General features: G+C 45.0%; 1 protein-coding gene across 2 annotated transcripts in view; it reads left to right on the plus strand.

The window, feature by feature from the left end:
• Positions 1-12610, plus strand: part of cdh17 (cadherin 17, LI cadherin (liver-intestine)) — a 162707-nt gene that overhangs the window by 4216 nt on the left and 145881 nt on the right. The window lies entirely within an intron of this gene.

A 12610-nucleotide genomic window follows, 5' to 3' on the forward strand; every position in this document is an offset into this window, starting at 1 on the left:
TTCTAACATGGTAGTGAATGTTTCTGCACAAATATTTACCTAATTACCTTTTGCCACACCTTCAATGCTGGGAGCCAGGAGTAGATTGCTTAACTGGAATTTGAATTAAGAGACAGACTTCTTTGTTCAGTTGGAGGAAGGCGGCAATTGTGAAACATTTTGCCTGGGGAAACAATTCAAACTTCAGCAGCATACCAACTGGCTGTAGGGTTATCTCATTGGACCGCCAGCTAAAATTTGACACTTATTCCTCTTTTAAAAACTGCTAATGTCACTTTTAATTGTACTTAACCCAGCAAGGAACAATAGGCATTTTATTAAACATTGAATTTATTGGTAGGTGGAGAATTCATTAGAAAGTTTGAAGACATAAACACACTCATGTGTGCCACCCTAGAAAACTAGCAAAAGCTGACCAACAGTTTGAAAAGAGCTGACAACTCTGAAAAACTGCCCTAAATATAGACCCATGACATGCATAAACAAATCGTTACAAGTGGCTTTTTCAAACATTAATGCCATTAACATGGTTGTGTAGAGACATTACAGTTGGTCAATGAATGGCACAGGACAAAGTTAAGCATTAAAAGGTTTTAATACAGTCAGACTACCCTTAGTTCCAGAATAGATAAAGAGGCTTTTTAAAATTTACAAGACAAGCTTATACAATCAAAACACGATTGGGGGAGGTTGACGATTTTAACTGCCAGGAGATTGCCGATGGGAAACCGCTGGTTTCAGTTAGATTCCCTCCTACACAGCAGAATGAGGCCACAGCAATTTTAACTGCTGAGCCTCATTAACATGCCACTGGACTACTTCCCGCCTGGAATGGGCAGGCAGCAGCTGCTGGTCTTTGGAAATTCGGGCGGCCCTTGGCTGGCCATCAGCAGTCAGGTAAGTGTGGGGACTTGGGTTCTGGGAGGCGTCTTGCAGCATCGCACTCCTGCTCCTCCTGCCACCACAAAGGAAAGTTAAAAGCTTAGCTTGAATGGCCCCTTCTGCTTCCGATCCTCTTCTCACTTGACTTCACCTGGCAGGAAAAGCCACAGTAGCTTCCCCGCTCAGTATGGGGTGAAAATTGCAGTCGAGTCCCGCTGACATCATTGTGCCCTGATCTGCATATTTAAAAAAGGATCCCGCCAGCTTCAGGCGGATGCTTTTGCCACCTGCTCAGAAGAGCTGGTTAAAATTGAAGATAGTGGGATCGAGGCAGGACATCGGCGGGCAAGCTAGCTGGTCAATTTTAACTGACCACCCACCCAGTTCCTGGGTAGGTTTAAAATCGGCCCCTATTAACTTAATATTTCTGCAGTTAGTCAATTTAATTTCTCTGCGCGAGTTCTGACTTGTTTCATTCCTCAAACAGAATGTCAAATAATTAAATCAAACAGAAATTCCATTGTCATTCCTTTCTGCCCAGTCTCCAAACTCCTCCTGAAACTCCTCCCCTTTGAAGATTGCTTTTATTGTACTTAACCCAGTAAAGGCTGTTTCTGTTTATAGTCAACAGGCATTTTATCAAACATTGAATTTATTATTAGGTGGAGAATCTATTAGAATATTTGCTGAAGGTTTGTCTCCTCTCCTCCTAACCTGATTCATCTCTCTGTGACAGTCCTTCAATTAAAGAGCAATCTCTCTGACTTAGTTTCCCAGTCTTCACAGCCTGATTAGACTTTCTTTGGGGGAGAAATTCGGTATCTTAGCGCCTCCTATTAATGCCTCCGGGGGCGTTAACAGGGCGCTACCGGCTTTGCGATCGGGTGCGGCGATAGTACCGACGCCCACAAAATTGACTTGGAGGTTTGTGGCGGAGGTAATCACCAGCGCCATGATCTCCTGCGCCTGGAGATAGTGATATCATTGCCGTGCGCATCGCCCCGGTAGCGCCCCAGACACGAACATCGGTTCCGCCCCCTCATCGCCGGGCGACAACACCGACAGCTGCAGGAGGCGTTGTTCGGGAGGCCAGGAGCTTCAGAGGTGCAAATAAAAGGGGATGTTGGCGCGGGTAAGAGAAAAATTTTAACAATGTTGCTATTGATTTTTTTCGATTCCTCCTGGGCCACGAGTTCCACATTCTCACTACCCAAGGGTAAAGAAGTTTCTTCTGAATTCCCTATTTGATTTCTTGGTGACTATCTTATATTGATGGCTTCTAGTTATGCTCTTCCACACAAGCGGAAACATTCTCTCTGTATCCACTCTATCAAAACCTCTGATAATTTTATAGACCTTTATTAAGTCATCCCTCAGCCTTTTTTCAAGAGAAAAGAGACCCAGCCTGTTCATCCTTTCCTGATGTGTATACCCTCGCATTTCTGGTATCATCCTTGTAAATCTTCTCTGCATCCTCTCCAGTGTCTCTATATCCTTTGTATAATATGGCGACCAGAACTGCATGCAGTACTCCAAGTGTGGTTGTAAGAACATAAGAACATAAGAAATAGGTGCAGGAGTAGGCCAATCGGCCCCTCGAGCCTGTTCCGCCATTCAATAAGATCATGGCTGATCTGATCCTAACCGCCAATCTACTATCACAGAACCATCTCCTGAATCTAACAGAATTAAACACACAAAATAGGAGCAGGATCAGGCTACACGGCCCCTGGGCCCGCTCCGCTACCCACAGGACCATGTCCGATCCGAACCTAGACTCATGTCCAAATTCCTGCCCGCTCCCCGTAACCCTTAATTCCCTTTACTTCTAGGAAACTGTCTATTTCTGTTTTAAATTTATGTAATGATGTAGCTTCTACAGCTTTTTGGGGCAGCATATTCCATGGACCTACCACCCTCTGAGTGAAGTAGTTCCTCCTCATCTCAGTTTTGAAAGAGCAGCCCCTTATTCTAAGACTATGCCCCCTAGTTCTAGTTTCACCCATCATCGGGAACATCCTCCCCGCATCCAACCGATCCAACCCCTTCACAATCTTATATGTTTCAATAAGATCGCCTCTCATTCTTCTGAACTCCAATGAGTAGAGTCCCAATCTACTCAACCTCTCCTCATATGTCCATCCCCTCATCCCCGGGATTAACCGAGTGAACCTTCTTTGTACTGACTCGAGAGCAAGTATGTCCTTTCTTAAGTATGGACACCAAAACTGTATGCAGTATTCCAGGTGCGGTCTCACCAATACCTTGTACAACTGCAGCAATACCTCCCTATTTTTATATTCTATCCCCCTAGCAATGAAAGCCAACATTCCATTGGCCTTCTTAATCACTTGCTGCACCTGCATACTAACCTTTTGAGTTTCGTGCACCAGGACCCCCAGATCCCTTTGTACTACAGTACTTTCCAGTTTCTTGCCATTAAGATAATAACTTGCTCTACGATTTTTCCTGCCAAAGTGCATAACCTCACACTTTCCAGTATTGTATTCCATCTGCCAAATCTCTGCCCACTTACTTAGCCTGTCTATGTCCCCTTGCAGGTTTTTTATGTCCTCCTCACTCACTACTTTCCCTCCCATCTTAGTATCATCTGCAAACTTTGATATGTTACACTCGGTCCCCTCCTCCAAATCGTTAATATAGATTGTAAAGAGTTGGGGACCCAGCACTGACCCCTGCGGAACACCACTAGTTACTGATTGCCAGTCTGAGAATGAACCATTTATCTCAACTCTCTGCCTTCTGTTAGATAGCCAATCCTCTATCCATGCCAGAATATTACCCCCAATCCCGTGATTTTTTATCTTAAGCAATAATCTTTTGTGTGGCACCTTGTCAAATGCCTTTTGGAAGTCTAAATACACTACGTCCACTGGTTCCCCTTTATCCACCCTATATGTTACTTCCTCAAAGAACTCCAGCAAATTTGTCAAAAACATGACTTCCCCTTCATAAAACCATGCTGACTTTGTCCTATTAAATTATGATTATCCAAATGTCCTGTTACTGTCTCCTTAATAATGGACTCCAAAATTTTACCTACCACAGATGTTAGACTAACCGGTCTATAGTTTCCAGCCTTCTGTCTAATGCCCTTTTTAAATAAGGTTGTTACATTAGCAGTTTTCCAGTCTGCCGGGACCTTTGCTGAGTCCAGGGAGTTTTGGAAAATTATTACCAATGCATCCACAATCCCTACTGCCACTTCCCTCAAGACCCTAGGATGTAAGCCATCAGGTCCAGGTGATTTATCCGCCTTGAGTCCCATTATTTTACCGAGTACCACTTCCTTAGTGATTTTGATCGTGTTTAGCTCCTCCCCCCCATAGCCCCCTGTTTGTCCAGTGTTGGGATATTCTTAGTGTCCTCTACTGTAAAGACTGATACAAAATATTCATTCAGTGTTTTTGCCATCTCCATATTTCCCACCATTAATTTCCTGGTCTCATCCTCTAAGGGACCAACATTTACTTTAGCCACCCTTTTTCTTTTTATATAACTATAAAAACTCTTACTATCTGTTTTTATATTTTTTGCTAATTTACTTTCATAATCTATCTTCCCTTTCTTAATCAATCTTTTTGATATTTTTTGCTGTCTTTTAAAGTTTTCCCAATCCTCTATCCTCCCACTAGATTTGGCTACCTTATATGCCCTTGTTTTTAGTCGAATACTATCCTTAATTTCTTTACTTAGCCACGGATGGCTGTCTTTTCTTTTACACCCTTTTCTTCTCAGTGGAATATATATTTTTTGGAAGTTGTAAAATAACTCCTTAAATGTACACCACTGATCATGTATCGTCTTACCCTTTAATCTATTTTCCCAATCCACTCTACTCAATTCCGCTCTCATACCTTCATAGTCTCCTTTATTCAAGCTTAGCACGCTTGTTTGAGATCCAACCTTCTCACCCTCTAATTGAATATGGAATTCAACCATGTTATGGTCACTCATGCCAAGGGGATCATTTACTAGGACATTTTTAATTAATCCTGTCTCGTTACACAGGACCAGATCTAAGGTTGCTTGCCCCCTGGTCGGTTCAGTTACATACTGCTCAAGAAACCCATCCCTAATACACTCAATGAACTCATCCTCAAGGCAGCCCTGCCCAATTTGATTTGTCCAATTAATATGATAGTTAAAATCCCCCATAATTATAGATGTTCCCTTATTACAAGCCTCAACTATTTCCTGATTGATACTCCGTCCAACAGAGTTGCAACTGTTCGGAGGCCTATAGACTACGCCCACTAGTGTTTTTTTCCCCCTTATTATTCCTTACCTCCACCCAAACTGTTTCATTATCCTGATCTTTTGACCCAATATAATTTCTCTGTATTACAGTGATTCCTTCCTTTATTAACATAGCCACCCCACCTCCCCTTCCTTCCTGCCTGTCCTTCCTGATCGTTAAATAACCTGGTATGTTTAATTCCCAGGCATTGTCACCCTGTAGCCATGTTTCTGTAATGGCCACAAGATCATACCCATATGTAGTTATTTGTGCCATTAACTCATCTATTTTGTTACGAATGCTACGTGCATTCAGATAGAGAACTTTCAAATATGTTTTGTGACACTTAGTTCCTGCTTTTGCCCTTTTTATTACTTTACCTTTTACTCCATACCTTCTTCCCCTTCCTGACACGCTCTGGTTTTTAATTTCCCCACTGCTACCTAAGTCTATGACCTTCTCTGTTGTCATTTTTATTATTTGCACTCTAGGAACCTCCCCCCCACTAGTTAGTTTAAAGCCCTCTCTACAGCCCTAGTTATATGATCCACCAGGACTCTAGTCCCAGCACTGGCCAAGTGAAGCCCGTCCCAACGGAACAGCTCCCTCCTGCCCCAGTACTGGTGCCAGTGTCCCAGGAAGCAAAACCCATTTCTCCCACACCAGTCTTTGAGCCACGCATTTAACTCTCTAATTTTATTTGTCCTAGCCAAATTCGCTCGTGGCTCAGGTAATAATCCAGAGATTATTACCCTTGAGGTTCTGTTTTTTAATTTGACCCCTAGCTACTCATACTCCTTTAACAGAACCGGCTTCCTAGTCCTATCTACGTCGTTTGTACCAACATGGACCACGACAACTGGATCCACCCCCTCCCACTGCAAGTTTCTTTCCAGCCCAGAGGAGATGTCCTTAACCCTGGCACCGGGTAGGCAACACAGCCTTCGGGACTCTCGCTCTCGGCTGCAGAGAACTCTATCTATCCCCCTAATAATACTATCCCCTACCAAAAATTAAAATCAAATCAAATCAACTTTTATTGTCATTGTTAGTGCACAAGTGCAGTACAACGAAATGTAGGCTTGCGTCTCCCGAGAGTGTATATTTAGATTAAGAGATTTAAACACCCAACATACATTTGGCTTGTAATACATTAACATAAACATAAACATAATAAAGTGCATTGGCAGATGTGCAGGCTTTAGAGTTTATTTGTGGAGTTCAGTAGGATGACAGCCCTGGGAAAGAAGCTGTTCCTAAATCTGGTCGTACGGGTGCGAATGCATCTGTAGCGTCTCCCAGATGGCAGGAGGGTGAACAGACTGTGGCTGGGGTGGGTAGGTTCTTTGATGATGGACCATGACCTCCGTAAACAGCGTTTCTGGTATATGTGCTCTATGGTCAGTAGCCGGGTGCCGGTAATGCCACTACAACATTTCTATTTACTCCCCCCTCTTGATTGGCCCCCTGTTCCACGGTGCTGTGGCCAGGTTGCTCATCCTCCCTGCAGTCCCTGCTCCTGTCCCCACAGGGAGTAAGAACCTCGAACCTGTTGGACAAGAACAAGGGCTGCGGCTCCTCCAGCTCTACCTCCTGGATCCCCGTACCTGCCTCACTCGTAGTCACACTGTCCTGTCCCTGACCATGGGCTACATCTGAATTAATTAACTTCATAGGTATGACCACCTCCTGATACACAGAGTCCAGGTACTTCTCCCCCTCCCTGATGTGTCGCAGTGTCTGAAGCTCAGACTCCAGCTCATCAACACAGAGCTGGAGTTCCTGTAGCAGCAGACACTTGTCACAGATGTAATCACCGTGAACCTCAATGGGGTTCACCGGCTCCCACATCTCGCAACAGTAACACATCACCTGCTCCATTCTATGTAATTAATTAAATTTTTTATTGTTAGTTATGGACACCCTCTGCCCGATTTTAGATGCTAGTATCCCCTTTAATTAATTGGATTTAAACTAAATCAATCCCTCTAGTTACACCAGTTAAATGGTTTACCAACAGGCACTCTGCACCAGAAAGGCCTTATTAACTACAACCCACAGAGCTAAAGTTTGAAAAGAGCACCTAACACCCCACTTACCCTAACTCACACTTACCCAAACTCACAGAACTCTTTGATGACTCGCACTCAGTGCTTGCTCGCACTAGGACTGGTCTTTTTATACTGTTTGTTTGTTTACAGCCAAATGAGTCACCCCTGCTGATTGGTTAGAAAACTGGTTTCCACTGCCTGCTGTGCCAATTTACTCCTACTGCAGTGTAACCTTGTTTTACTCTTCTTAAACCAACAGAATCCCAAATATTTAACTTTTCCCCTTTACTTAAAATGCTTAAGTAATCTTATCAAGAATGATTTAAAGAGAAATAACAATTAAAGAACTCTCACACTTACCCAAACTCACAGCACTCTTTGATGACTCGCACCAAGGTTCGATACAGGTTTAGCATAACTTCCCTACTTTTCAATTCAATCCCTCTAGAAATAAACCCTAGTGCTTGGTTTGCATTTTTAATGGCCTTGCTAACCTGTGGCGCAACTTTTAGTGATTTGTGTATATGTACTCCGAGATCCCTTTGTTCCTGTACCCCACCTGGACTCGCACCCTCCAAGTGATAAGTGACCTCCCTATTCCTACCAAAATGTAATACCTTACATTTCTCTGTGTTGAACTTCATTTGCCAATTATTTGTCCATTCTGCAAGTTTATTAATGTTCTCCTGTAATTTGTTGCAGTACTTCTTCGCTTCTTCTTCGGCAGTCCCTTGGAACCGAGGATGACTTGGTTCCACACTGAAAATGAGTTCTCAGGTGACTGATGAGTCCAATGTGGGACCTACAGTCTCTGTCACAGGTGGGGCAGATGGTGGTTGAAGGGACGGGTGGGTGGGGTGCTTGAGTTGACGTGCCCTCCTTCCGCTGTTTGCGCTTGGCTTCCGCTTGCACCCGGCGAAGAGACTCGAGGTGTTCGGCGCCTTCCCGGATACTTCTCCTCCACTTTGTGCGGTCTTGGGCCAGGGATTCCCAGGTGTCGGTGGGAATAGAAACATAGAAGATAGGAGCAGGAGTAGGCCATTCGGCCCTTCGAGCCTGCTCCGCCATTCAATGAGATCATGGCAGATCATCCAAATTCACTACCCTGTCCCTGCCTTCTCCCCATATCCCTTGATCCCTTTAGCCTTAAGAAATATATCCAACTCTTTCTTGAATATATTTAATGAACTGGCCTCCACCGCTCTCTGTGGCAGAGAATTCCACAGGTTCACCACTCTCTGAAGAAATTCCTCCTCATTTCAGTCCTTATCCTTAGACTATGACCCCTGGTTCTGGACTCCCCGGCCATCAGAAACATCCTTCCTGCATCTAGTCTGTCCAGGCCTGACAGAATTTTATAAGTTTCAATGAGATCCCCTCTCAATCTTCTAAACTCCAGTGAGTATAAGCCCAATCGACCCAATCTCTCCTCATACGTCATTCCTGCCATCCCAGGTATCAGCCTGGTGAATCTTTGCTGCACTCCTTCCATGGCAAGAACGTCCTTCCTCAGGTAAGGCGACCAAAACTGCACACAATACTCAAGGTGCAGTCTCACCAAGGCCCTGTACTTTCCAAGTGCTCTGCTATTACATCTTTTATAATGGACTCTAGCATTTTCCCCACTACTGATGTCAGGCTTACCGGTCTGTAATTCCCCGCTTTTTCTCTACCGCCTTTTTGAATAGTGGGGTAACATTAGCTACCCTCCAATCCATGGGTACTGTTCCAGAGTCTATCGAGTTCTGGAAGATGACCAGCAATGCATCTACTATTTTTAGGGCCACTTCCTTAAGTACCCTAGGATGTAGATTATCAAGCCCTGGGGATTTATCGGCCTTCAGTCCCATCAATTTTCCTAACACCATTTCCCTACAAATACTGATTTCTTTCAGTTCCACCCTTTCATCAGACCCTATGTTCCCCGGTATCTCTGGGAGGTTATTTGTGTCCTCCTTTGTGAAGACAGAATCAAAATATGTATTTAGTTGGTCTGCCATTTCTTTGTTCCCCATTATAAATTCCCCTGACTGCAACGGACCTACGCTTGACTTCACCAATCTTTTTCTCTTCACATATCTATAAAAGCTTTTACAGTCAGTTTTTATGTTCCCTGATAGCTTACTCTCATATTCTATTTTCCCTTTCTTAATTAATCCCTTTGTCCTCCTTTGTTGAATCCTAAACTGCTCCCAATCCTCAGGATTATTGCTTTTTCTGGCCAATTTATATGTCCTCTCCTTGGATCTTATGCTATCCCTAATCTCCCTTGTTAGCCACGGCTGAGTCACCTTTTTTGTTTTATTTTTATGCCAAACTGGGATGAACAAATTTTGTAGCTCATCCACTCGGTCTTTGAATGTTTGCCATTGCCTATCCACCGTCAACCCTTTGAGTGCCATTCCCCAATCAATCCTACCCAACTCGCTCCTCAGACCATCGTAGTTTCCTTTATTTAAATTGAGGACCCTAGTCTCTGAGTCAACTACTTCATTCTCCATCTTAATGAAGAATTCTATCATATTATGATCGCTCCGACCCAAGGGGCCTCGTAGAACAAGATTGATAATTAATCCTTTCTCATTACATAATACCCAGTCTAAGATGGCCTGATCTCTGGTTGGTTCCTCGACATATTGGTCCAGGAAACCATCCCGTAAACACTCCAGGAATTCCTCCTCCACAGTATTGTTACTAATTTGGTTGGCCCAATCTATATGTAGATTAAAGTCACCCATGATGACTGCTCTGCCCTTATTGCACACTTCTTTAATTTGCCTTTTAATGCCATCCCCAACCTTCACCTTACTGTTTGGAGGTCTATATACCACTCCCACTAACATTTTTTTCCACTTAGTATTTCTCAATTCTACCCATGCAGATTCCACATCATCAGAGCTAATATCCTTCATTACAATTGTGTTAATCCCTTCTTTAACCAGTAATGCTACCCCACCTCCCTTTCCTTTTTGCCTATCTTTCCTGAATATCGAATACCCCTGGATGTTGAGTTCCCAGCCTTGGCCACGTTTCCGTAATCCCAACCAAATCGTATTCATTTCCCTCTATTTGCGCAGCCAATTCATCCACCTTATTACAAATGCTCCTCGCATTAAGACACAAAGCCTTCAGGCTTGTTTTTTTAACGCTCTTAGACCTATTAGAATTATTATTTACTGTGGCCATGTTTGATTTAAACCCTTGATTTCTCTGACTGCCACTTTTGTTTTTCTCCTTCCTATCTTTTGCTTTTATCCTTGTTTCCCTTTCCTCTGTCTCCCTGCTCAGGTTCCCAACCCCCTGCCATTTTAGTTTAAACCCTCCCCCACAGCACTAGCAAACACTCCCCCCTAGGACATCGGTTCCAGCCCTGCCCAGGTGCAAACCGTTCGGTTTGAACTGGTCCCACCTCCCCCAGAACCGGTTCCAATGTCCCAGGAACTTGAATCCCTCCCCCTGGCACCATTCCTCTAGCCACGTATTCATCTGAAGTATCCTTCTATTTCTACTCTGACTAGCACGTGGCACTGGTAGCAATCCTGAGATTACTACCTTTGAGGTCCTGTTTTTAAATTTATCTCCTAACTCCCTATATTCTGCTTTTAGGACCTCGTCCCGCTTTTTACCTATATCGTTGGTGCCTATATGCACCACGACAACTGGCTGTTCACCCTCCCCTTCCAAGATGTTCTGCAGCCGCTCGGAGACATCCTTGACCCTTGCACCAGGGAGGCAACACACCATCCTAGAGTCTCGTTTGCGGCCGCAGAAACGCCTATCTATTCCCCTTACAATAGAATCCCCTATTACTGTAGGTCTACCCCTCTTTTTCCTCCCATTCTGTGCAGCAGAGCCCCCCCTGGTGCCAGGAAGTTGGCTGCTGCTGCCTTCCTCTGATAAGCCATCCCCCCGAACAGTACCCAAAGTGGTGTATCTGTTGGAGAGGGGGATGGCCACAGGGGACCCCTGCACTACCTGCCTGCGCCTAGTACTCTGCCTGTTAGTCACCCGTTCCCTTTCTTCCGGTCCAACCTCTACCTGCGATGTGTCCAACTCCGTAAACATGCTAGTCACGATGTCCTGAACATCGTGAACGCTCCAGTATGCATCCAATCGCAGCTCCAGTGCCGCAATGCGGTCTGTCAGTAGCTACAGCTGGATGCACTTCTTGCACACATAGTTGTCAGGGACACAGGAAGTGTCCCTGATTTCCCACATATTGCAGGAGGAGCATATCACGTGGCCCGGCTGTCCTGCCATGACTTACCCTTTAATTAATTGAATTTAAATTAAATCAATCAATCCCACTAATTACACTACAGATAACTGGTTTACCAACAGTCCCCGCTACACCAGAGAGACCTTAGTAACTATAAACCACAGAGTTAAAGTTTAAAAAAAGAGAGAAATACTCACCAACCAATCACTTACCTGCTTCCTGGTGACGTCACACTTTGATTACTTTTTACCTCTCTCCCCCGCTGTTGAATTGGTATGCCTCACCTCGCTGATGCCGCCGGTTTTAAGCTCCGCCGCTGCTTGGTGTTCCCCACACAGGTCCGCTCTGGTCGGGCCTCACCTCGCTGATGCCGCCGGTTTTATGCTCCGCCGCTGCTCGGTGTTCCCCACACAGGTCCGCTCTGGTCGGGCCTCACCTCGCTGATGTCGCCGGTTTTAAGCTCCGCCGCTGCACGCTGTTCCCCACACAGGTCCGCTCTGTACAACTGTAGCAAGACATCCTTGTTCCTGTACTCGAACCCTCTTGCTACGAAGGCCAACATACCATTTGCCTTCTTAACCACCTGCTGCACCTGCATGCTTACCTTCAGCGACTGGTGCACAAGAACACCCTCAAGGAGGCTTTGAGGGTGTCCTTGAAGCGTTTCCTCTGCCCACCTGGGGCTCTCTTGCCGTGTTGGAGCTCCGAGTAGAGCGCTTGTTTTGGGAATGTCGTATCGAGCATGCGGACCAAGGAAGTACTACTGAACGGCCAGCTGAGGGCGCCGCCCGAGGAGTATAAATACTAGGGCGTGGGCCCAGCTTGGCCAGAGACAGTCTGGAAACAGGAAGCTAGTGACTACTAACTAGACCTCCATGTTTTGTTACAAGTCGATTAAAGCCTTGCTTTATGTACAACCAAGTGTGTAGTGGGTCTTTATTACGTCACGGACGATTTGGCCCATCCATCGGAGCTGATCGAGCATGGTCAAAGCTTCGATGCTGGGGATGTTGGCCTGAGCGAGAACACTGATGTTGGTGCGCCTATCCTGCCAATAGATTGGCAGGATCTTGCGGAGGCAGGTACCTCTCCAGTGCTTTGAGGTGCCTGCTGTACATGGTCCATTGTACATGTACATTGACTATCCCCCCCAATTTGGTATCATCTGCAAATTTAGAAATTTTTGATTCCGAAGTT

The sequence above is a fragment of the Somniosus microcephalus genome, chromosome 7, assembly GCF_052327205.1.
Source record: "Somniosus microcephalus isolate GS21.2 chromosome 7, FLI_Smic_1.0, whole genome shotgun sequence".
NCBI lineage: Eukaryota > Metazoa > Chordata > Chondrichthyes > Squaliformes > Somniosidae > Somniosus > Somniosus microcephalus.